We start from the raw sequence: 26,205 nt of genomic DNA, 5'->3' as shown, positions 1-26,205 counted from the left end.
GAGACCATAGTGGTCCCCTACCTATAGCTTCGTGTGTGTTCCTTTTTGGCCTCACCAAATCCTGTGTTCTTATGTGGGGAGAGGGAGCAGAGACTCCGCATGCCGCCCCGCATGACAAAACCTCAAAAGACTAAAGAAAAATTGGATGACAACTGTTACCTAATACTCTAACCCAACCTCCTAAATGCAGCAAGTAAGGCTTTCAGGGTTAATTACTGCAATCCTAAGAATCACATAAGGCATCTAGTATTTATACATATTGTAAAATGCAGTTTTAAAATTAAGAGTAGCCACAATTACAGGATCTAGAATACATCTTCCATGGCTTCCAAAAGCATATGACAATATAATTATCACTTTATTATTTTACTAGTAGTAAGACATAGCTTGCTGACAAACCTGCGATAAGAGTTGTGTAGCTTCATATAAAATGAATGTCCACTTCCTAGAGAAAGGATTTAATTTGTATGTCAGTCTTTGCAGTTTAAGGTTTAATCAGGACAGTCCAGAAATTCATTTTCTAAAACTTAAATCACTGTGTTGCAGATTTTTAGCCCCAAAATATTGCTGAATAGATGGCATAAAATAAACAATTACAAAGAAGGAAAAAAATCAGTTAGTTGGCACCTCCTAGAAAAGATCAGTGTAGTTTTCTTTTCTATAACCCACGACAACAAGAAATCTCATTGTGGGGACAAAACCCCAAAAAAGCAGTTTCCAGGCTCTCGGCCTCACATAGAAAGGTGCTGGCTCGGGTAGTAAATGGCCATCAACTGTGATCAGATGCCAGCAGCTGTGGCTAGTTGGCCGTCAGCTGTAACCCGTAGGCCATTGGCCACTAATATAACGGCTGTGGCTATGCTAGCAGAAAGGAATGGGGGCTAGCAAGAAGATGGTGGCTGGCAAGCGCGGACTGCTATTAGGCAGATTATGTAGATCCTGCTTCCTGTGTCTCCAGCCCAGCCGCCAGCGAGAATATATTGGTTTGACTCCCCTATCTATGGCTCCGTGGGTGTTCCTTTTTGGCCTTACCGTGTCCTGCGTTCTTGGGCGGGGAGTAGGAGCTGAGACCCTGCACGACAAATGGCGCAGCGAGCAGGGTACCCTGCCTGACACTCATCAAATAGGCATCTTTAGATTATAGTTACCCTAAATATGAAGCTTTGATTAAGTTAGACTCCGTTTGATGCATCCTGATTTCTTACGGTGACTATGTACCAATTAAAATGTTTCCATCTTCCAAGTAGACACTGCTTCAAACTTCTTTTATTCTTAGGTAAGGAGTGCGTGAATCACTAATTACAAAGCACTTCTCAGTCTTCCCACTTATTTTCATCTGATAAGGAGATTAATAACCATCCTTGAGACAACAGCTGCTTTCCATTTATCAAAGAGAAGCCAAAGGCTGGCATCTCTCCTAGAGAACAAGGGGAGAAGGTACATGGACTTCACTGCTTTGTTGGTAACCTGAATGTGGAGATGAAACAAAGACCTCTAGGCTCTGATGAGTCCCTGAAGACTACAATTAGTTTTCTTATTTTTTCAGTTAATACAATTATTTTATCCTCAGTTGTAGGCTACTCATTTTATTTTCTGGTCTGGTGTTTATGGCCTAAAGCTGCACCAATCCCACAGACAGTTTCTCACATTAATTTCATGAGGAACCATATCTAAGTAATCTAGGAGCTAATTTGTATTGTTTTTTTTTTTTTCAGAATCTTTCATCTTCCCTATTATTTTTTAAAGAAATTAATTCTTTGTCCTCAAGAATATGCAATTGTAAAAACACTCAACATTAGAGAAATAATTAATCCATGTCCTATAATCAAATTTCAGCTTGAAATTTATTATAATGCTTGTGCTTCAAACACTTCAAAACATATTTGTTAGAAAGAAACTCACTAGAGGAACCTGGGAAGCGCCAGGAAGAGGACTCCCCACCTAGACAACAATTGCATTGGCAGATTCGGTCTGATGTGATTATTTTGGACCTCTAAAGGCTGTTGAAGGCTAGCAACTTCCAATGGAAGGCTTGGGCAGTAGATTGTGATAGTTTTCAGTCAATTTCAGCACTTAGCACAATAACAGCTACCCATCGCTCACCTCTAGTCACCTGGCAAGCAGCATGTGTTCCTAGAGCACCTTGCACACAGTGTGTGGGAAAGTAGGGTGGGCAGAAAGGACTACGTTCTCTAAATAGTGGGAATCTGTGTCCTGATCACTGATTGTTGTTATCTCTGATCACAGAGGCACAAAGAGGTGGGCCGCCACTGTTGTTGAACTTCCCTCCATTTTCAAATCCCTCCCACTCAGGCTGCAGTGACTTCTAGAGGATTTAAAAGGCCAATGTCGTTTTATTCCCTTTTCAGTTTTTTTTGTTGGTTTGTTTCTTTGTTTTGTGTATTTTTACTTTTGTTCTTTTCGGAGATCTAGCCATTAAAAACTAGGACATTCAAAAAAACTTCATATACAAGGAAAATTAGAAAGTGCATTGCATTCCCAGACAAAGGTTCAGAAAAGACCTAAGGAGACTTTGAGTTTATACCTCATGCTGATCCTTGACAAGGAGACAGCCTACAACAATCACAAAGACAAATACAGTAAAAGTATACATGTGGGCAATTGTAAAAGTGTAATCCCCCTGATAAACACAAGAAAGGGGCTTTCAGAGATAATAATTTACATAAGGACAGAATTTTTAACCTGATAGATCCCAGTGTGTGTGCATGTGTGTGTGTGTGTGTGTGTGTGTGTGTGTGTGTGTGTGTGTGTGTGTATGAAACCATGCTTAGGCTATTTTTTCAGTGCCTTATGCCTTGGTAAATGCTGAATGTGAATATTTTATCTTCTTCCGCCACAACCAGTTAAGCATCATTTTCTCCATTTTTCTGGAAGTCCTATTATTTGGAAGTTAATTCTGAACTTACCAGAAGGGCTTAGAAATTACCAACCTTAAAAATAAAATAATTATTTTACCAGCAAAAGTGCGTGTATTTGGGAATGGTAGAAGGATTGCAATTTGGGACATGCAAGCTATAGAAAATCATAGGTAAGTTCGGTGAACAGAGAAGAGGAATGTTACTTCATAGAGAAAAAGGAGGGAGTTGGGAGAGGCTTTTATAAACACAGTGTCTGTGGGAGAAAACTGGGAGTTCCAAGTGTAGTGGCTTCCCATTAGATGAGTCATGGCAGTTTTTCATTGACCAGGTCTGTTGCTAGGCAAAGAGAAAATCTTCCTCCTGATAGAGTAGTAAAGAAAACTTCTTCCTGTTAAGAAATATAAAGGTATCCTTCCTCATATTGGAGTCTGCAGTGTGTGGTAAGAGGTGGTGTATTGAGAGCTCTTCCTTCAGGGCTTCCTGACTCCATTTTAAATAAAGTTTCCTTTATTCATTTTCACAAAATACAGTAGATAGGAAAGTCCTGATGAACACTTTTTTGTAATTCAAAGCTCAAAAAAACCTAGTCAGTGAGTTTTGAGCAGGCTTAAAATTTCAATAAATTTCTTACAAGCTAAATCTAATAAATCAGAAAGTAGAACATAAGGGAGTTGAAAGACACTAGGAGACTACTGTGCTTACGTAACAAAACTAAGGAGTTTACCTATCACTTCTATGCATGTATGTAAAAAATAGAGTGTGGAAGTTAAGCTAAGACTTATTAGAACACATAAACAGCAATTCAAAAGCTATTTAGCCATGGAACTCAATCTAGATGTTAATTATGATTTGGAAGATTTTAAAGTTTCAAAGACCTGTTTTAGGTGTCGTTTTATATTATCAACTTGGCTATACATAATGCTGTGGTCTAAAAACTAAAGAGGAAATGTAAGTGGATAATAGAGAGAAGACTTCTAAACCTCATTCTTTAGAGTGCATGTGTTACATATCTATAATCCTGTGAACATAATAGAGGAACTCAAGGCTAAAATTATGTTGATGAATCTGGTCCTAGGATGAAAGTTAATAATATTATTGTATAAATTCTTACGTATGAAGGACATATATCAAAAATTGAAGAGACACACTCTCTATGTCATTTATATAACTCCTGGAAATATGCAAAAACACAAAATAAAGCAGAACTTTTTACAGTTTTGTATTTTGTCAGTTTTATCATATATTTTGGGTGGTATTTGAAATTTAATTCTACCTGAATTATCTACTAAAATCATACATTCAATATCATTTTAAATTGTGCTTAACGTTATATAGTAGTGGAATATGAGTTTCCTCGTCTTGGAAGATAGCCATATTGAAAGATTCTAAGAATCAATATATACAATCTATTTCTATTAAATAATTTGACTCTCTCTCTCTCTCTCTCTCTCTCTCTCTCTCTCTCTCTCTCTCTCTTTCTATATATATATATATATATATATATATATATATATATATATATATGAGTTTTACATGAGCATAACACATATCTTATAATAAAAAAGGAACATTGTCTCTGTGCTGTCTGATATAGGAAAACTATGTCCCAAAATAATTCCAGACCCTGTGTGTTTGTGGGGAATTGGTTCTGATTATGCAACCGCCAGCCTTGGAACCTATTGCCTTATTGACTGGGCAGTAGTACACCCAGGTAGGCATCAATTATTGCTGTAGCTAAGGCAAGGTTGGGAAAAACCGAGAATGACATCACTTTGAGAGTGAGACAGCATTGCATTCATTTTAGAGATTAGTGAACAGAGGTCCCGAAAACTTAAATGAGTTATTTGAAGTAAAATAGCTGTGAGATATTCAGTTTTAGCTTTGAAACAAAACGATTTATCTCCAATTTTATTACAGCTGCCTATATACCTGGTAATTATGGACATTAAAGCATGAAATCTAGCTCATTTTTAGTTTTTGCTGTAAAATGATAATGTGAGAAATGTGAATACTTTTATAAAAACTCAATTCAAACCTCACATGTATTCAAATCTCCCTATATCCTTAAGATAGAAAAATTTTGCTTAAATAATAAATGTTTTGGGATTTTTAAAAATTTTCTTCCTTTTGTAGTCAGGGCATAATTTTTAACACTGCCTCCATTATTGTAGTGTATCCTTCATAAGAATATAGTGTGCCGAGTTGTGGAAAACTTTCTTCCCAGAGCACCACACTGAGCAAATTCTTCCTAAAAGTTTGTTTAGAAATGCAAAGGGTAATAGATATGTAAACAGAAAAAAAAAATCTGAGAGTATATTTTTCAGGTGTCTATTCAAGTTAATCCTCCTGAGAGTAAATTTTACGAGTGGATAGTATGTCATATTTGGAAGCAAATTGGAAGCTAACTGGAATTTCTAAGAGGGATGTATAAGAGTTTCTTCCCATTTTTGGTCATGTTTCTCTGAAGAAAACATTTTTTTATACATAAGTATGAGATCAACTGATCACTGTCATTTGATTTAGTTTGAACCATTTAGTCACAAGCAATGTCTACCCAACTGCAGATTCTCGTGACAGAACAAGGCTGCCCGTGAAGACAAACCGTGATGAATAATGGCACTGTTACCCTGTGGTGCTGACCTTGGCATTATTGGAACCCAGATGAGTATAAAATCCATAGCTCATCTTTCATTAAATATCATCTCTCATGGGTCATAGCTTTACTCAAATGTTTGGTAGCTAAGTGAAATTCAAAACAATCTCGTATCTTTATCAAGTATAAACTCACCCATATAAAACATTGACAAATAGAGTATATAGGGGAGAAAAGAGCTTATTCTAAGATTATTTTTTCTTTTTTCTCTTCTTTTAGTACTCAGCCACTAAATAACTCCACTGAAATATTAGCAATTATGCGATCATCGTATATGATTTTAACTTTCTTGGTTGTTACATAACAAAAACATAGAAGTTTTTGCAAATTGATTCCTTTATACTTGAAGTGGTCCTTCATATATATATATATATATATATATATATATATATATATATATATATATATATATATATATGCTTAAAAACTAATTCTGAGAAGAAAATTTCTGACTTCTAAAAATTGTCCTGGTTGATCTATCCTTAGCAGTAACCTCCTTTTGAATGAATCCTAAAGAAATAAACTCAGGACAGTTTTATTGTCTGTCTGTCTGTCTGTCTGTCTCTCTCTCTCTCTCTCTCCCCCTCTCTCCCCTTCTAAAAAGTATCTTTATTGTAGTCCAATTTTAAAATGTGATTGGAATTCTGTAATATCTCTGCACAGAATTCTGCCGGAACTTGTATAGTATACTGAACAAAGCAGAGAAAGTTATATAGTGGCTAATCAAAGGAAATGTGTTTCATTACATGATCAGGAAATTAAATTTTATTTACTAGATTCAACTCAGATGCTATACCAATAAAATATAAATAATAATTTTTATCCAAATTTTCTCTCTCAAACTATTTTCCCCATTACAAGTTCCATATTTTTGAGATAATTAATGAAAAATGTACAGGGAAACTTAGTAAAGCTTCTAATGGACAATTATATTTTTACTCAAAGCTGTAACTCTTCAGTTAGGGCTTAAATTGTCCAAAACCATCACTACAGGCTGGAATCTGAGAGTTAGCCTCTTACAGAATGACCTGGAACCAAACAATACAATAGTGTTTAAAATAATTAATTATAGAGAGTTCCACCACGGCATATCAGGACTGTATACAACTACAAGTTTTGGATCTTAGTCTGATTACTGAAAAGCAGGTCTGGTTATAATTAGGAAGACCTGTGCTCTCACAAACAGTGAATAATAAGTTGGTAGAAAAGGACTCAAGACCAGTGTGATGTGACATAGAAAAGACTGTTTCTTAAGAGAATTAAGGAGCAACGGCAGGGATGAGATGGGAGGTGACCACTCTATGAATACATCTTCAGAAAGTTGTTCTTTCCTACAAACATCAATAACAGTAAATATGCATATGGAATGAAGATCTAGAATCTGATAAACTGTTTTATTTCTTTATGTTATAGGTCTTCTTTGAAATAATTGTGCTATTAGTAAAAATTACTATGATTTTTCACTTCCCAGTGTGTCCAAGATATATCCCAGGTAGTTTACGTCATTCAATCTGTGAAAAAGCATCACAAGGTAGATATGCTTATTGTCCCCACTTTGATGATGAAAATAAACTCTGAATGGTTAGGGAACTTAATCTCTTGGTCATGTATTTAGTTTATAAGCACAGATTTGAAGCCAGGCTATGTTTTTCCCAGGCTGCTCCTCTAACCCATCACATTTTCATAACTCCCAGAAAGTATCATGATATTTGACTAGAGAACATTCTTTGGCAAATATATACAGATGCTTTAGTATAATGAAGTGTCTTTTGGGTATAAACAAACTTTAGAATACGCCAGCGTTATATGGTGATGGAAGGAGAACTGACTCTGGGTGATGAACACACAATGTGATATATAGATGATGCATTACAGAATTGTACATTTGAAACCTATGTTAACTTCACTAACCATTGTCACCCCAATAAATTTTACTTAAAAAAAAGTATATGTAAGCTTTGCCATCAAAGACATCTCAGTAATGAAATAATCTGCCCCTATCTTCTTACAGGTTTTCCAACTTGGTTCAAACTAATGTGAACTTTCTGGATTTAATCCAGTGATCCACAATGTACAATGCAAGGAATAAAAAAACAGTGCCTTGGAGTTTGGCCGCACATCTTACTTTACCCTTCCTGATTCTGCTCAGCCATACTTTCCTCCAGATGGATATCCGGTTATGAATTTCATTTTTTTTGACATCAAATGCTACAACCTCCAGTCATCACAATGCAGATGTGCAACAAGACAATTTTAGCTACAGCCACAAGTGTAAGTACAGTTCAATTTTTATGAAAAAAGTTTAGAATGTCTTTCTATTTACATTTTAATGGGATATTGGTCTAGGGCTATGTTTGCTATCATATGGGACTACTTTCCCAGCAAAGTATTGTGAATCCTGCTGACATTTTGCCTTTATTTAAGTGCCTCTATATTTAAGTGCCTCTCGATCATTTAAATATAACATTTGAGCTTACATAATCTTCCAACATATTTAATTTTATTCCAAAGCTCACAAAATTAGCCCCTAGAGTATAAGTGTAAATAAATGTTTTACAAAATGCCAGAGAGAAAGGATCAATGCCAATAGAATGAAAGAAGTGTTTTAAGAATTTATATAACTAACTCTACGCAGAGCAGTTGGTAGCGAGCAGTATGATGGCAACCCAACCATTCCTCTTGCATTATGGTCTTTGAATCTGGGTTGGATTAAAATGACATTTTTTTAAATATGTTCTACTCCAATTAGATAGAGCCTTCATTTTTCTTTCCAAAGTGAATTAAGCCTTTTAAATCCTCTTTCATCCAATCTTCCATCCCTTTATATAAAAAATATTTATGAATTTTTAATATAGTCTATGCACCATTCATCTGTATATTCATCATCCCCAATACTGTTGAAGTCTCACTATGTGCTCTTTCTTCATTACTTTATCCACCCAGCAACCAGAGAAATTTACTACCTTCATTTTTGATGCTTACCCTTATGTGAATAGCTTTATAATTTTCTTATTTATGTTTTGTTTTGAATGTTTTAATATTATTCTTAACTAGCATAGTATTTTACACATAAATATCATATATATATACACACATATATGATATATATGTATATATCATATATATGTGAGTCATATATATATATAATATTATAACTTACATTGTTTAAGCAAAGAGTTCTAGGGATTATCCATATTCAAGCATATAACTTTATTTATTTTAATTGATGTAGAGTATACCATTGCAAGAATATTCCTGATATTTTTGAGTTGTTCTCTTCTTGATGAGTATTAATTTTTTTTTTTTTTTGTAGTTTTTGGGTAATGCAAATGCCATTCTTGTACATGTCTCATTTTTCATATATGTAGAAATTTAGTGAATAAGCAAAGAAGCAAAGTTGTTGAATTGAAGAATATGTTAATATATAACTGGTTAGATATGATTATATTTCTGTCCCATGTAATTATACCAGTTTACTTAGCCACAATCAGTGGATGATTATATTTGTTTTTTTCTTCATGTCCAGTGATATTTTCTAATCGGGTTGCTTGCAATACCAGACATTTGGTACCATCCAAAACATCCACATAGACATTTGTCCACACCAAAGGTACTTGATAATTAGTCCTGTCCAAACATCCAGAAAGGCATTTGGTCCATTCCAAAAGTTTCCTGATATTTGTTCCTGTAGTAAAACATCCAACACAATTATTGGACCAAGAAACATGGTAGTATTTTTTTATGTATTAAATCCATTCACTAAAAGTACAAGTAAACATTATGGACTCTAGGAACCCAGGGAATTTTTCTTAAATGTGGACATCTTGAACATGAAAGATAGAGTAAGATGTGTGGCCTAAATCTAAGGCAATAGTCAATAAATAAATAAATAAATAAATAAATAATAATAAAAAAAACTATGTATAGTAGCTAGTATACAGGACAAGTCAAGCAAGATATCACATAAAATTTGTAAATATCAAAAGAAGAAAAAGAGAACAATCTCTGTTAATAGAAACAATTTACACATCACTTCTTTAAACTTTGTTAACTTTGCTGATAAGTTGAGAACCAGTTTTGTTTCGCTGGTTATCTTTCAGAAATAAGGAGGTATGGATGTGTAAGATCAGCTGGATGGTAAAGAGACTACAATGAAGCATGAACAAAAAAGGCATAATAGGACACATGACTGAGAAATCACTTAGAATTCATTTTGGAAATTATTCAGTTTTTAAAAATTGATTAAAAGTTGCCACAAATATTTATTTTATTTAGACTTCATGTAGTCAAGTTAAAATATAGAAATGTCGTAATCTTTTAAAAATTAGTGGCTTATACCTAAATTAAATAAAACTATGCTTTCCTCAGAGGAAAATGATAACATGCTATATTGATAAGATGAGAATTGGTATTATGATATCTATACAAATTTAATCAGGGAAAAGGGCTTATGTAATAAAAGTTTTCATTGAAATCTCATTTGTATTACATTCTAAGGGTTGTACCAATTAAGTGAAATACATGCAAGAGCACTTGATCAATATAAACCAATGTAAAAACTGAGAGGTGGGGGGAATGTTGAAATCATCCCTAAAAATGGAAACATGATATGTAACAAAATAATTTGCATTTGAGACTTAGCTGAACTCTATCTATGATTCACACACACTCCTACTACAACCTCAATATTAATCTAATAATAAACATTTCAGTTAAAACAAATAACAAGTAATTGGTATTATTAAATTATTAAAGGTAGAAATCTAACAAGCTGCTTCATTGAATTAAGTAAGGCTTTAAACATCTGTTTATCAGATTACTATTGAATAAGGTAGATGGTGTGCATACCATCCATCATGAAACAGCCAATGGCCTTCAAACAGCTAAGATATCAATCTTCTCATTTTACATCAAGGCAGGAGAGGCTCAGAAAGATTAATGGGTTCAAACCTTAATGGTGCTTGAATCTATGTAGTTTTCCTAACTGCAGTGATTGGGTTAATCAAACAGATTTCTCAAAGCATGACAGCAGGAGGTCAAAGAACTAAATAATACAGATAAAAATAACATAATGTGTAAATTTTCCTTAATTCACTAATTTTTATTCTCACTAACTTTGATAAAATCAAAACAACGAAAGGGCAATCCTACTGCAATAGCATTTATATGTCATTGTCAGGAGTTGCTTCAAATTAGAAGAGAATTCTATCTCTCAAGTTTTGCATTCTTCTTTCTTATCTACTGACATTTTCCTACGGAGAAATAGAATCTAGTGTTAATATTGAATGTGTCTGCCCATGGCTACAAATGCATCTTTTTTCCTTAGAATAAACATTTACTAAAAAGCATGGAATTGGGTTTGCTGTTACCTATCCTGGATTAAATGTTTCTTGAAATAGATGAAACATGTACGTGGGACAAAAAAAGTCATACTTATCTAAATATGTCTCAGAAGAATCAATAGATAAGTTAGTTACATGCTGATGGCCAAAAATAATTTGGGAGAGAAAAAATAAAGCAAGATAAACAAACAAACTAAAAACAACTTAGGAAGAACACAATTTAGGGATATTGGAAAAACAAACAGGAGGAAGAGAAGAATAAAAATGAAGATGCAAAAAGAAGAGGAAATACAAAGGGTAGGGGAAGAAGGAATAAGAAGCTAAGAACATAGGGAGAGAGAAGTCAGAAGAGAGGGGAGACATATCAAGACAGAAATGTGAAATAGAGCTTAAGTCAGAAATAGAATTTGAAGAATATTTTAAGACACTCAGATTGGAGAATTAGTTTTAAAAGCTGTGTGGGCCGGTGTGCTCTAAAACCGAATGCCATGAAGGAAGATGTAAAGAAGTTCAAGCTTCAGGTTTTCAACTCCTCCATTAAAAATAATAAGATATAATAAAAAATCGAAATTGTTCACATTTGTCAACTAAATCTAATATTGAGATTGAATGAGGTAATCCAAGCAAACTGCTCAGGAAAGTACCTGACACCAGTAAGTACTCAATAATTGCTGGTTATTAGTATTTATAATCTAGTTAAGAGGTTTGCTACACTGTAAAGAACCAAAACAGAATATAGTTGAGGTCCTATAAATTTTAGACAATTATCTGCATAGCAAGTGATACTCTAAAAACTCTTATAATCTGTTACTCATTTTAACTCTCTATATTTTTTCCTATATTTACAAGATTGAAGCAAAATTCTTACTTTACAAGTAATTGTTGATAAAAAGTATGTAATTTTATTTAACGATTATATAATGTAAAGGACTATATATTATCCTTAGAAAAAAATATCTAAATTTCCAGAGTAATTTCAGTTGTAATTTGGGGGGAAAAAGTCATCAAAGTCTCTGGACAGACCCAAGTGGCTCCCTACATATCTCTGAATATAAGTTATTCCTTGGATTTTAAAGATTTTTTTTCAAGGAAAGGGAATAATTTTTATCTTAAGAAAGTATTTCTTGATAGGACTTGTGAGGACAGAGTCCCAGAGAGCAGTCTCCAGGTTCTCAGCCTCAGGTGGAAAGGTGCTGGCTTGGTTATTAGATGGCCATCCAGTGTGGCTGGGTGGCCATCAGCTGTTACCAGTTAGCCATTAGCCACTAATACAATTTCTGTGGCTACGCTAGGGGGTTGGTTGGTTGGCAGAGAAGTGGACTGTGGATTGCGGCTAGCAAGTGTGGTTAGCAAGAGCAGATGGCGGATTGCGGGTCCTGTGGATCCCACTTTCTGTGTTTTGCCTGGCTACCAGCGAGACCGGGAGCAGGAAGACGACTGGTTGGAGTACTGGTGGATGTTTGCTTTTATATCTTGACCAGCTGCCGTTGAGAATATAGTGGTATAACTCAACTAACTATGGCTCCATTGTTGTTCCTTCTTGGCCTCACCATATCCTGCTTTCTTGTGCGGGGAGCGGGAACTGAGACCCTGCATTACAGGACTAATGTTTGATTTTTTTTTCCATGTAGTTAGAGGAATCTTTTTAGAGTTAAGAATTATACAGGTATTCTAATGATTGTTATTTTGGGGAGTATTATTCCGATTTTATATGTATCAATTCAAAGACACAGGTGCAAACATAATCAATTATTAACAATCAGTGACAAGTTTCTTTAAGCCCCATTTCCTTAAAGAAGTTCAAAAATGGAAAAGGCAAGAAGGAACTAAAGATGAATTTTACATACATACATATATATATATATATATATACATATATACACACATATATATACACACACACATGTATACACACTATATATATACGTATATATGTATATAACTGTATCCATATGTGTGTGTGTGTGTATATATATATATATATAGTTATACAGTAATTACATGATAATAAAATACAAGATAAAAAACAATGACTAATAATAAAATTGTCAGGAAGGAAAGTTTAAGCCATTTTGCAATGGAAAAGCACACTGATTTGATGTGGTCCAAAGCCCTTCAGAATTAAATTTCAGAATTAAATGCAATGTATTACTTCCCCCACTAGGATTCATTGAAACATGCAGCTCTCCTGTCTAATTAGTTCTATTTCTTGTGAGAGTCTAAAACTAAAAACGTTATGGTTTTTCCTCAGCTAACCAAAATCTCTAAGTTGATATTTTCTGGTTTACCTGTAATTTTTTTTTTTTGGAATTACATCTTAATCTGTACAAATTTAGAACACTTTCTGCATTATCAGGTTCTGTTTCAGTTTTCTCAATTCAAAGAGAAGGGAAAGACATCTTTATTGGGCACTGTAGGGGCAAGATCTGCATATAAATCTCATCTTGTTGATATTGAATTTTCACAACAATTTTGCAAAGTGAGAATTTCAACCCATTTCACAAGTGAGGAAGCTGAGTCTGAGAGTTAGTGAGTTTCCCATCGTTATTTCTCAAGTTTATTCCATTGTCTTGTTGATTCTAGAGTTCTGATGCTTTTAGCAATATTACATTGCTTCATAAGCAGCAGAAGAGATTCTGAATTAGCACAGTTTTAAGATGTAGGATTCAAGTCCTTAGTCTTTGATATACTCCAAGTAAACCAATAAGCCTTTTTATCTTGGCCTTATCACCGTAAGTTACATTCTTTTTGTATAAAATTGGGGAACATTTTTTTGTAGTGTCTATAATTTATTTTCACGTATATGACTCACTAGTTACTGAAATATTACATGTATGCAATTTAGGTTAAGTGATAATTTAGATCAGTAATGTGCTATAAAGAAAGCACAATCCACAGGCAGTGTTATCTATTTCTTAATTACAATCCAATGTTTTGCTAATCAGCATAATGCATGTTCTAAATGTATTTTTATCAGTAAAGACAGTGTTCTGTTTTATGGTATGATAAATGTTGGAGATTGAATACCTCTGAAATAGTTAAAGGTATCTGGGTTATTTTGAATTAGCTGAAAATATTTTGGAGGTATATCCCAGTTTTGTACAAACATAGTATAAGAATCCAGTGATGCCTCTAGGCTTTACTCTCTGACATGATCTCTAAACAATCCTGGTACCCAGCTATGAAGGATTCCTTGATTCCAGATGTCAGCAGTAAAGCACAGAACCTTGCCTATGAAAATATGTTGTATCGACCATCGGCAGACTTTTATGTAAAATGGGATTGGAGCTCCTAAAAGGACAAAGTGCAGGGACTTTACCCAGCATTTGCTAATAAATATGAAACTTGGAAGTACTGAGACAATTTTACTCTATTCATAGTCCTGGATTAAAGAAAATGTTTCATAAGCATTTGTTTGAGGGGAAAAAAATTATTTTTCTTAAGGCTTGCATTTTAATCAGGGATATGGTGGTGGAATATAGTTAAACCTCATTCATCTAAAAAAATGTCAGTGGCTACTATTTACCTCTCAAAACAAAACACAACAAAAACAAAAAACTTCAGATAGGTACAGGGTCAAGTTGCCTAGAGGCAGTTAGCAACAGTTTGTGCAATAACCAGTAGGATACTTCGAATATATACTTAGCGTACAAAGCAGGAATCTACACTAAAAAGACTTTTGAATTTGAAGATAAATTCAAGTGCAATTTTGTTTCTAGGGTGTAAAGCACCACAAAGTTTACTATTGGACTATCAATTTTGTATTTTTTTCTTTTTTTTTTTATTGGCATAATTCCCTATTATACAGACATACCTCACAATTGACTGACGAAAGGATCCCTTATCATTCCTACTTCCTTATAGCAGAGCTGGAGCTTTCTAATGATGACAACATGGAGAGAAAAAACATCAGTGCTGTCAATGCTGAACAAGAGCAGCTCTTGGTAAGCAATGAAAAGAGCTTCAGATATTTAAAATATTTGAGGATTAAATGGAAGCTTGGTGCTGATGTCTCCATGAGTAGTCCTTTGGGAGGCCTGACAGAGAGTCTGGGTGTGTGTAACAAAATATATGATTTTTTTTTTTTTAAGAAAAGAGGCATTTATTATACAATAAATTTCAATAGCAGATTATAACCTCAAATAATAGGTTTAATAACTGGTATTAGAAGTACCAAGAAATCTTTCCATTATATCCTATAGACTCAGCTATTAATTCATAAGGACATTACAAAATGCTTTAGCATTAACTCAGACCAGTGGACCCACTCGCACAGTCTTAACTATGGCTGTGAAAGTCTTAATTGACCACATTCTCAAAGCATGAATGCCTCAATTGTTCCCTATATCACTTCCTAAATTCTTTAGCATATTAATAACCCTTAATGATGAAACTGGTTCCACACTCAGTTTATTCACCTCCACCTCCAGATCGGGAAACTTTCCCCTCTTTCTAGCTGGAGCCCTAGCTTCCTAGTAACGGCCTGCACTGATTTTTCAGTCACCAAGTCAGGTTGGATGGAATCCTCTGAGTGGTGCCAACTGGCAAAGAGAGACTACTGCCGACTAATTAGCCGGACTAGATTTCTACACTCTGAGCCACTGTACTACACCACTAATAGAAAGTATGTGAATACGCAAATAAGCAGATGAGTAATAATGCTATCAAAGTTCCTTTAAAGCTTGGCATTCAGAATTGCAAAAACTATTGCAGGTCTCACACAGTATTGCTGCCTCAAAATGAAGATAAAATTTTTACATAAGTTCATCTCTACAACCTGTAACAGTGATGCCAAGCATCCAATTGATTAGTTTTTGAAGCACTGCATGGTTCTGTTTGCAATGACTTCTAGACTTGTGCTTTAACCTGTGAGAGAGACATGTTTATCATTGTGATAGAGTTTGAGCATCTTTTTTCAAATGTGTTACCGAATACTATACTGGTTCACAGTAGAGCATATCCATTCCTACATACCAAATCCACATAGTCTCAAAATAGAGCTCTATGGTTTATTCTTAGTTACTTGACACTTCCCTACATCAGAATCCAGTCTGCTCCAAGTCTACGAATTTCTCAGTAAAATAATTTTATCCAGATCATATACAAGAAAATGTTAAATGAGAATGTTCATATTGCTTAATCTAAATACTACAAATTTTTCATTTTTACATTTGAAGATTTTTTTCTAAGCATATAGTAAAGCAATGCTACAAATAAAAGATGAGAAAACATATAAAATGGCCATGAAAAAATAATGTATTATCCTAATGTAAAAATGTGTAGAGATTATATTTAATCTCTACATGTTCTTTATTCCAGGTCTATGCATAGAGTAAGAGTCCCCCAATTTTCCAAAGCTCCATATTTTCAAGACATGAAGGTAAGTACATGGCATTCGCTGGACTTTGCATGTACACACTCACATTGACTCTCGACAATTTATCAGGCATGGGTTTCCCACGAACTTCCGGGCTGCTCCAGCTCCTTCTCTTTGTCACAGCACGTATATGATCTTTTCTGAGCTCTTTCACAAAAGGGTCATGATGACTAAATTTGGTGAAGTCATAGCAGAAAGAATACTGGGACACGGGTCAGAAGGATTTGGGTTCTGACCCTTCCACTTTCTACTTGTGCACAATCACCTCCCTTCACTGAGTCTCAGATTCCTCATCTGTAAGTTGGAAGAAAAGCTGCTAGACTCATTTCTATGCAGACTAAAAAAATATATGTGTCAAAATATTTTAGACTCTGTAATACACAACTATTAGCTATTTTTCTTCTCCAGCCTCAATTGAGTTTGAAAATTTGAGGATATACCACGGGCCATCTAAGTCATATATTATGTCAGATGCATTTCATACACATGAAAACAATCCCTGAGTGCTTAACAGCGTCAGAATCTGTGCTAAGCACTTACTTGATCTTATTCAAAACTCTTAAAAACCTGTAAGAAAAGTATTATGCTTCACATTTTCATCGAGAAAGCTGAGTCACAATAAGCTTAAGTAAGTAGCCCAGATGTTGGAACTGACATATTAAAATGAATTGAACCATTTTTTGGATACAGGTGGAGACACTGAATTCACTTGACAGGCCAGGGAAAGAGAAGTGAATCTTTTAGAGCAGCAATGAATCTGCTCTAAAAATCTTTAAATCTGTAGAAATAAAAAATGACACTTGTTGACAGTGTGGAAATACAGAATAGCAGTGAAAGAGAATTATATGCTTTAATATAAAAAGATACAAACAAGCAAGAAAACAAACAGAGGATTCCAGTTTCTAGGAGTTAATTTGCAAATATAGGTATCATAGAAGCACGGATCTCGGGGTTTGTAGGTCTTTAGGTTGCCAGTCCAGCACTATTGTTTTTAGTTCACAGTCGCAGCCCGTTTTAAACATTCTCTAGAAAGAGACTTCCAGATCACTCATTTTCAGCTGTAGTATTTCTCTCAACAATACATGATGAATGATATTCATGGTCACAATATACCCACATGCACTTATGTGCTAAGATGATAAAACTAAATGCATGAGTTACGTGCAATTCTTGCTATCAGAGTTACTAAAATACTCCTTTTACTCCCAATTAAGTAATAGTGATGTCGTCATATAAAAACCTTATACTAGTCTTCATTTTAAGAGGAAATTCTTCTAAACTTTAGTACTGCAAACTATAAAAGGAGCAAATTTCTCCAACACAACAGCCTGTCGTGATGCTGTTAAAATCTCTCTTCTGCCTTCTGTATCTGCAAATAAAGTGACAGGTTATAAGTTTGCTTTTGGTTCAAAGAGACATAACACTTAATTCAGACTAATATTAAGAAAAGTGAAATTTTATTTTGCATATAGTCACTAAGTCTAGAGACATGACTACTTCAGGTAGGATTTGATCCAGGGGTTCATCGTGTTATCAGAGCCCAGGTCCTTTTTTGTACTGCCATTTCCTGTGTTTCCTCTTCCTCGTGCCCATTCAGATTGCCCCCTCCTCACACTATGTAACAAAAACATTTGCGTAGGACTCTCCTCCCTACCTCGTCAAAAGAATCAGACACTGTCTGAAAGAGGAAAGGAAGCTAGAGCAGAGAACATAACCTGAAAAGTCCACTTTTTCAAAAAAAACATAAATTTTATTGGAGAACAGCAATGTGTTTCTCCAGGGCCCATCAGCTCCAAGTCGTTGTCTTTCCATCTAGTTGTGGAGGGCGCAGCTCAGCTCCAAGTCCAGTTGCTGTTTTTTCTATCTAAGCTACAGTGGGTGCAACCCAGCATCCCATGAAGGAATTGAACTGGCAATCCTGTTGTTGAGAGCTCGTGCTCTAACCAACTGAGACATCTGGCCACAACAAAAAGTCCACTTTTGAGAACTCACTATCTCTGAAAAGAACTCCTTCCTCTTAAACAGCCCATCCAAGTAGAAAATCTTTTCCTTTCTTAAACCTAAATTTTTGCCCGTAGATTCCACACATTAATTCACGTTCTTTCCTTGCAGTTCTTTAGGAGGGATTATACCCTTGCTGTATGCACTCTATGGCTGATATTTATCAATAGGATACCTTATTTTCATAGTTTACTCCCTTGAATGGTAAAAGTATAAGTTCCATTATTTCCAATGGACTTGAATAAGGGTATCCCAAGAAAATAAACAAAGGCTTTCTGTATTAATATTCATTTTATCTACTGATTTCCAAGGAAACCTAGTGATTTATGAAAGTCTCTTTTGATATTCATAGAGAAAAGGTATTTCTCTTGTAAGTATTAATCAAAATGTGTTCTGTACTCTGCAGCTTACAAGATGCATTATAATGAATGTGACTAACCTCTTTATTTCTGCATGGGGAAAAGTCAACTGCTTAACTTATTTAATGCCAGGTTAATAGAGACACATTGGAGCAGCTAAAGCCCTTGGACCTTGAGTGGAATCATTTTAGGCCCTTAGTCTTCACAACAGGAAGCCACAGAAAGTGTTGTCAGTTCTCTTTTCAGTTTATTGACAGACCTTCCCACTCTGCAGGAAGAAATATAACGATATGCTTGACTCTCCGCAGACCACAAAATGGCATTTCTTTTGGATAAGTCTTTTAAGATTTCCTTATCATAGTTCAGTCATTTTTTTAAAGGGTTATATCTTTCCCACACCAGCTCTTAATCTCATTTTTCATGGAAAGATACTATCTCTTCTGTTTTTTATAGTAGGAGAAGACTTTGACCTTAAAGGAAGCAAGAAATAGGCCTAAAACCTAGGAGCTTCTGTGTTGCCATGAATTACACTGGTTATAAACGATGGAAGAGTAGTTAGATTTACACTAGTGGTTCTTCATCATCCCATACCTGACAAATGAATTGATAAATGTGACACAGGCATTTTATTTCTAGTTAACAGATGGTGTGTTCAATTAGACATTAGTACGTTTTGAATTGTGATAGGTCTACTGGAAGGAAAATTTGTGGTTCTTCAACCATGAAAATAAAACTACTCTAAATTCACTTTTGAATGAAATGCTCATTTTCATTCCTACTATGGGTACAATCAGTGATCAAAAATGGCTTGCTATACACACATACTACATACTTTCAATTAAATTGCCAAATCATTGTAGGAAAGATTCGTATATTTCATTATATAAGCCAAGGCACTTACTGAGAACAACATTGGAAAATTAAATCACTTAACAACTTATCAGGGAAAAAAAGTAACATTACAAATATGAGCTCCAGGTGTTTAAACTATTGTAATTGGAAATATTAATGGATACCAGCTAGATAACTTAATCTTTGAAACCAGTTGCTTCAAGTCAGATTATGCTGATAATTGCAAGTCAGCAGCTTATTTTTACTAGCTTAGAACATAATTATTTAAAAGAAAATTATATAGCCATCATATGATTTGAATTGTCTATTTAAAAATTTTAATGTCTAAAAGAATACATAACATGATTACCTTTTTCATTACTAATTAATATTTAATTAAAATATTCAAATTTTGGTGTCCTAGAAATGGTCTCTATTACTTCTTTGTAATAGTGAAATATATATTATAATGAAATTAGGTGTCAATCTCCCTGATGAAATAACATTTTTTACATGTATGAATGTTTAAGACTTAAAATGCATTTTGCAAATACTTTGTAATCGCAACTTAACATTTTGTCTAATGACCTGGTTTAAGAGGCACGTACAAGAAACTTGTTTTCAATATCATGAAACTAAAAATATATTTCTGAGATTTTTAGCTAATCAATACAGAAAATAACAATTTTTGCAAATTTAAGTGTTATAAGTTGAATTGTGTCCTGCATAAAGATATATTGAAGTCCAACTCCCAGTACCTCAGAAAATTATTTTATTTGGACGTAGGGTGGCTGTACATGTACATGTACTTTAGTTAAGATGAAGTCACACTGGAGTAGGATGAGCCCTTAATCCAATATGAGTGGTGTCGTTCATAAGAAGAACATATAAAGACATAGGCGGAAAATGTGATGATGGAGACAGAAGTTGAAGTTATGCTGTTGCTAACCAAGGAAAGCCACTGGATTACTGGAGACACCAAAGCTAAGAGAAAGGCTCACTATAAATTCTTTAGAGCCATTCATAGGCCATAATCCTGAAAACACACTGATTTCAGACTCCCAACCTTCAAAACTTTGAAAGAATATATTTCTGTTGTTTTAAGCCATCCAGTCTGTCATACTTTATACAGCAGCTCTAGGAACTAATACATCTCTTAAAGCAATAGAAATGCATTGTTTCACAGTTCATGATGCTAGAATTCCAAAATCCAAGTTTTGGCAGTCATTCTTCCTCTGAAACCTCTAAGGGTGGACCTTTCTTGCCTCTTCCAGCCTCTGGTAGCTCCAGCTATTTCTTGATTTTTGGCATCATAAATCCAATCTCTGCTTCCATCTTCACATGGCTGTCTTCCCTCTGTGTCTTTGCATGGTGTTCTCCACCCCGTGTCTCTTATCAGGACACAAGTCATATTGATTTAAGACCCTTTCTAGTTTTGTATAACCTCATCTTTACTTGATTATATCTGCAAATAATCTACTTCCACATAAGGTCACATTAACAGGTAGAGGGGATAGGACTTCAAGATATCATTTGTTAGGTCACAAATTAACCCATAGTATGAAGCAAAGAAATTTAAGGTTAAAATATAATTGAAATATGTTAGGTTCCAATTATCCATATAATTCCAGTGTATGCTCTTCAACACCCCCTTTAAAAGGTGGCATAATCTAGAATCTAAATCATACTTTATAAAATATAAAATTGATTGCTGAACATGTGTTAGTTTATATACCATTTGAAAGGGAAAAAATACTGCCAAGTAATCAACAACACAGTGGTCTCACCATTTAAGTTGTATACTTAGTAAAGCCTTCTTTTAGACTTAATGAGGCATACCTTTTTCATACATTACTTTTGTGCATATATCAAAAGAAAAATAAAAGCAAAATAATTTGGTTAATAAATTCTAGTTTTTACACTCCCCAAATCTTATTATTTTGAGTCAACCAACTTAAGAGTCAAAGATGCTTATTCTATTTTACACACTAGATCATTCTCTGGGTTATCAATACTATTGGCAAGATAACATTATCAGCCAACTTCAGGAATGATACTAAATATCCAGTCACCACCAACACTCTCCTCCCACAGCCATTTGATTCCTGGGAGGTAACAATCAGGGTTATCTTTCAATTTAGTGACTACTTTCCTCAGGTTCAATGCTGACAATTTTGGGTGATCAGGAATTCATGGCAAATAATAATTATAATAGTACTTTTAAGACAATATCACATGAAAGAGATATTCTGAGTTTAGAGATGTTATACTGTAATAAGAAAATGTTCCTAAGAAATAAAAAAAAAGTAAGGTTTTGGAACATTTTTAGTGACAGAAAATTCAGCATTTCAAAAAGTAGTCAATTCTTTAGATAATTATTCCTCTTAGAAAGCTTTCCCAATTGTTGAGCTAAATTCTGACCCAGTAATTTTAAACTGTTTCCTTTAGTTCTGCCGCTTGCTGTTTAACCCAAACAACTTAATAGATTTTCTAAAAGAAGGCCCTCCAATTCTTTTAAACAATTGTTCAGCTTCTACTCTTCTCCCCAGGAGTCTTCTTTCAGGTTAAGTATGTTCATGTCTTCAAAAAAGTAGTCCTAATATCAATTCTTGAATAAATACTAATGGGATGAATCATATGTGATTGGTTCTATATATGTCAGACCCTGGAGAAGCAAGTCTTGACACTGTGTGTGTGTGTGTGTGTGTGTGTGTCTGTCTGTCTGTCTGTCTCCACCCATGCGTGCATATACCTTTGCACCTTGTCAGGAGGCCACTGAGCTCTTTCAATTGTCAATAATATTTAGAAAATGTTACCTCTAAGTCTAAATGCTGTGGCTCCAGGTCCTTTTTCTGGACATAGCAGAACAGACTGTGATTCTCCCCATCGTGCACTTACAATGTTCGAACTGTGAAATAAATCTTATTTCTATTTAATTTCTACTAGTTTGCCATACCAGGCACTTGAGGTCATTTTGGATTCTGATTTTTTTATCTCTCACAACCAAAACCGTCGTGATCTCCATCAGTGTCCCACCACCTGCTGATGCCTTTTCATGAGTTCAAGTCATTGATTAAAAAACTAAAAGTTGTGTGGGACACAGTTAAAAATGAGGTTCTCAATGCGAATGAAATATTTGCTGTGTGCTAACATTGATCGATAATTCAATATTTTGGGGGCAAGGTCATTCCAAAAGTTATAATCAATTTACACTACAACAGAAGTCATTAATCTTTATCTCTGTTTTCAAATTCATCACGACAAACTTCCTAGAACTTACCATATTACATAATTACATTATTTATTATTGAAGAGCTTTTTCCTGTCCTTTTCACTAAAATGTAAGTACAACAGAAACCTTAAAAAGTGTATGTTATGATTTATTCTGGGAAGAAAAGTGTGCAATCTCAGGAAATATCTTCAAAAGAAGCTCCCCTGAAATTCAGAATTATTCAGTCTGATGGCAATGGGATGAATGGCTAGTTGGCCATTCACAGCCATGGGGGTATGTTACCAAGATCTCTTCAAGAAATGCTTCTGCAGGGAACTAAAGCTAGAGTCTGAGGTTCCCTGGTATCTTCAGTGCATTGAGGTGATGTTCCCAGCCATTAACTGCACATGGCAGGATATAGAGTGGAACTAATTCTGCTCAACAGAGGACTCTACTCAAGGGCAGTTTTGACTGGGGTTTCCCTATCATCATGTCCCACATTTTCTTAGAGCCGTGCTACTGTCTGAGGCTCTTTCAACAAAAACTTCTCTCTTTCCATCATTTATTTCAAAGGTTGGGCCCACAATGATGTCTGAAGACTCTCCCTTCCTATTAATTCAGTGCTCTCTCTTTATCTTTCCCAGACATTCCTGCAAAGAAATTGTCTTTCACATCTAATTCTGTCCCAGTGTGTGCTTCCAGGAGAACTCAGACTGATACTAATACCTTCTAAAAGACTATCAGGATTTCCACCACTATGCCTCCCAGATCTGCTAACTTTAGTCACTGCTGGAAGGCTAACTTTCTCTTTCATTCAATCATGTTCCAGACCTTTACTCCTATTCTCTTACTGTGACCAAATAATTTCCTTATATAATTCCTTTCCTTCTAAATCCTTTTAGTGTGTCCTCTGGATCCCTAAACCATGATCACCCAACACTCCTGCATCTCCATCTCACTTCAAAATATCCCCATCATCTCTTTAACTGAAATGTGTGACTGCATCGAGGGCTCTACGATCACCTCAAGTGTTATTTTGTTTTTACACAAATTAGTAGGATAATTGTGTTCCTTATTTATCATTTGTATTTCAGAAATGCTAAGCTTCTACCTATTGCAAAAACAAACAAACAAACAAACAAACAAAAAAACTATTTGCCTGATATTCTCACAACCAGAGATACAAGACTCTTTTACTTTTCATCTACACAATTTCTGGTCCTACTCACCCCTTGATTGCAGGTGACCCCACTAATGCAATGAAAAGTTTAGCTATCAAAATGGTTCAGGTTTTTTTTCGTTTTTTTTTTTTTTTTTTTTTTTTTTTTTTTTTTTTTTTTTTTTTCCCTATGAGCTCCTGTAATTTCTTCCTGGAACCATAAACACCTCTGTGAATGATCCAGCCAGTATTCTAGTCTCAGTTTATTTACTTCCTTATCATCAGTTATCAATGAACTTCTCTCTCGTCAACACATTTCGGACGCTCAATTCCAAGGTCACATATCAGGATTTATCACCACCAAATTCTAACTAATATCAAAATCCTGAAAGCATGCATTCTATTATATCACTACAGTTCTTCTCTATTCTTCCTCTCTATTTACTCATGTGTTTCTGCTTACATATTTTTAACACATAATGACCTCCACTTTATTCATGTCATCAATTTCTTACTATCAACAACCTGCTGTCTTCACTTCCCATTTTATCCAGGTTAGTCTATGATCCATCATTTTAATCGCACCCAAATCACATAACCTAGCAGACTGGATTCACATTAAACTCATAATTTCAAGTGTCAAATGAATTCTAAACACAGCTTGGTAATCTTACTACCGTATTTATTAAGGAACTTCACATTTCCTTCCAGATTTCCCAAATTATCCCACTTTCCACTCCCCATCATTTTATCAGCTGAAGATAATAATTTATATTTTAATGAGATTAATATATACAACAGGCACTCCTCTGTCTTCCTGTCCTCATCTAAAACAATTTAACTGTGCATATTTTTTACCTTCATCCATCCTTTCATGTCCAAGGAAGGGTAGTTTTCAATTAAAGGCCAGTTGCTCAATATATAATCTTATTTCCATTACCTTTTGCCTTTTAAAAAAATTTTAAACTTAATCTATACCTTATTTTTCTCACAATCCTTCTAAGTATTTTTTTATCAGTACATAAATGTATGCTACTGTCTCTCATCCTAAAGAAAATAATTAAAGCACATTTTTATTTGGTAAATGCCATCTTCCAGTTATAATCCATTTTTACCACTCTCCATTAGTGTCAAGGCTTTTGGGAGTTGTATACATAACCTTTATCCACTTTCTTGTACCCCATTTACCTCTTGACAAGGTGCAGAGTAACTTTTGTTTCTCCCAGTAAAACAATGTGGATTTTCATTTTATTGATGACCTCTAGGCTTTCAAGATCAGATGTTAGGCAGGAATATTGGGTGTACAGCTGTATGGTAACAGATAAATCTGCTTCTTCTGGGTGAGTGGAGTGGAGTGTTTGGTTTCCTCACTCTAATGCTGTAGATGCCGTATTGAGTGAGATGTCAGCTGGAGTACATCAAGATGAGTTTGGGCATTTTCCCTGGTTAGGGCTATTATATATCTAAGCTCAATTCTGTTATCTTCCCAAAGATACTATAAACTACACAATATTTTTAATAAATCCTATTTTGCTTAAACAAGCTAGAGGGCATTATTTGTCTTCAACCGAGAATACTAATCTTTAGAGTTTCCACGATGCCACACTCTTCTGAATGTTTTCTTGTAACTAAAGTCATGCTTGGTTTCCTTTCAGATCTCCTCCTTCTCCTTTTCCCCCCACCCTCCTCCAGAAATAGAAATGCTGGAACTTCCCAGTATATGCTCATAGATTTTGTTTTGTTTTGTTTTTTCTGTACATAATTTTTATAGGTGATTTTGGTCTTTACTAAGGTCCTATATCCCATCTATATACATTCTGAACATTTAGACAAAACTCCTCTCTGAGCTCCATACAGGCTGATATAACAGGATGTTGTCTCAGAATTTTGCTGATGCCCCAAAGTTAATAAAAGTAAATGATACACATCTCCACATTATAAATATAAGCTGGATAATATCTTGCAATCTACAGTTCCATTACCTACTGACAGATTCTATTTATAAGTGGGATCAATTAAAGAAGGAAAGACTGAGTTGTGAATTGGTCACAGGAGATGAGTATCAAAACTTTTCCCATTCTTCATGTTGAAGAGAAAAGAAAAGGCCATTCTCCCTCTTTATGACAAGTACTTGTCAAAAAGGGAGACTGGCTCCGCCCTCTGGGCTGGATATATGCTGAATTATGGAATCATGGGGAATTGATATCATCATAGTAGTGGGGAGCTTTTGAGAGATGTGTCCGATGGAATTTGAGCGTAGATTAAAAATAGAATTGGAGACTGCTTTTCTTCTGGGCAATTATGTAGAAAGGAAAAATACGTAAAAGCAAAGAGGCAGGGCAAAAAGAGAGTTTAGCAATTGGCAAGCTGTCTATTAATTTTTGGAGGAAAAA

The sequence above is a fragment of the Rhinolophus hipposideros genome (genome assembly GCF_964194185.1).
Source record: "Rhinolophus hipposideros genome assembly, chromosome: 10".
NCBI classification, from domain to species: Eukaryota; Metazoa; Chordata; class Mammalia; order Chiroptera; family Rhinolophidae; genus Rhinolophus; species Rhinolophus hipposideros.
The sequence above is the reverse complement of the archived record's forward strand: the minus strand, read 5'-3'. Positions refer to the sequence as shown.